The sequence below is a fragment of the Aplysia californica genome, unplaced genomic scaffold (assembly GCF_000002075.1).
Source record: "Aplysia californica isolate F4 #8 unplaced genomic scaffold, AplCal3.0 scaffold00140, whole genome shotgun sequence".
Taxonomy (NCBI): Eukaryota; Metazoa; Mollusca; class Gastropoda; order Aplysiida; family Aplysiidae; genus Aplysia; species Aplysia californica.
The window spans coordinates 783,340-784,959 of NW_004797410.1; positions in this window are offsets into that span (position 1 = coordinate 783,340).

Below are 1,620 nucleotides of genomic sequence, written 5' to 3' on the forward strand. Positions count from 1 at the left end.
GAAACCGTTTTGAATGTTAGGCATACTGTTCATTGTTGATTACGAACGTCTTTTGACATTTAATTTAAGAGGTTTACGTTTATGGATGAATTTGACAGCGACAATGTTTCAAAATTAGGAAGAGAAGCAGTGATTATTTGATTATATAGACGCTTCGCCCCTGAGCCATTGCATCAGAATAGCTACAATTCTGAGTACATTTTTTCGGGTTCACATTAGTCCCATTCGTGTGGACAATATATCGTGTTAATTCTGAAGACATTACCACCATACTGTGGCTACTGTGCTATTTCGGTTAGTCCTGACAAATAACTGAAACTGTGATGTAACTGTTAGGCTCTTTGCTGAAAGACACAAAATACCTGATTTCGATTTCTTTATGGCGAAGAGATCTTTCTTAGGTATTTATGTCTTCCTCTTGTGATGCTATATTTCAGAAAGGCACTGACAGACACATGCGGATAACTTGAGAACGACAGATGTACGCCATTGGCCGATATTTATAGTAACAGCCATCTTGTTTGACGTCATCGAGGGATTCCCATTTTGTTGTCGTTCACGGTGGCAACACGACCGCAAAGCACTATTGCAGTATTTTTAAAGCCTGTAGCTTACAGTAGAGTGGTGGCGGAGTGGTTAGTGCGCTTGTCTCCAAAGCAAAAAGTCCAGGTTCGAGCCTCGGTTCGGCCACGGGTTTTTTTCCCGCCCCATCCTGCCCACCCACCTGAAATGGGTACCTGCCTGACGAAAAAACATCAGATAATCAATGATCATTTAACAGAGAGGTGAGCAAAAGAAGGCCTGCGGGCCCCAACCCGGGCCACCAGACCAGTCAGTCAATGTGGCCCTTGGTAACTAGTGTTATGTTATCTAAAAATTCAAAATACATCAGTTGTCATATGATCACATAATTCGACGGTGAAACTCCCAGGTTGATTTTTCAGTTCTCGAAAGTGGCCACCAGTGAAAAATGTGTTACACCCCTGTAAAGAGTTTCCGGATGCACTATACTTATAAAAAAAAAACCCATCATAATATAGCCCCAGATGTCTATGTCTAGTTTATCTTTCCCACTTTTTCTTACAACTAGGAACAGCATATAAAAGTGTATAACGCTAACAAGCTGTTCCTGTGTTTTAAGTCCAGAAATCAAAAGTGTTCAGGATAGAGAAAAATCTGTTACATTCATTTTATTTGATATAAAGGGTCCAAAGCTTAAATGTCAATACCAACAGTACTCTACCTGTACCATACCTGGACATTGAATGAAACAAAGTACAACGCAAATATTACTGCGAGCGAGATGAAATGTCTCTGCAAAACCCAAACGTTACAAGAAGAGACAGACAGAGAAATTAAAATGCAAGAGTAACTGTTAGGGCCTGAGTCCGGCCAGCATTTCATAAAAAAACCAAAGTATATAATCTTCTAGCCACCTTTTACAAATGCCACAAAGTCAGCTAACCTCTTTAGTCCAGAACACCAAATACTCTGGCTGCAAAGGAAGGGGCAGAACACGTCAGATACGGATTGACGAAGTCAACGGAACCCTGAGAAACTACAACCAACTTATTTGAAAGAGCTGTAGAGTTGGGCTATCATAGAAAACTGCACCCCCCC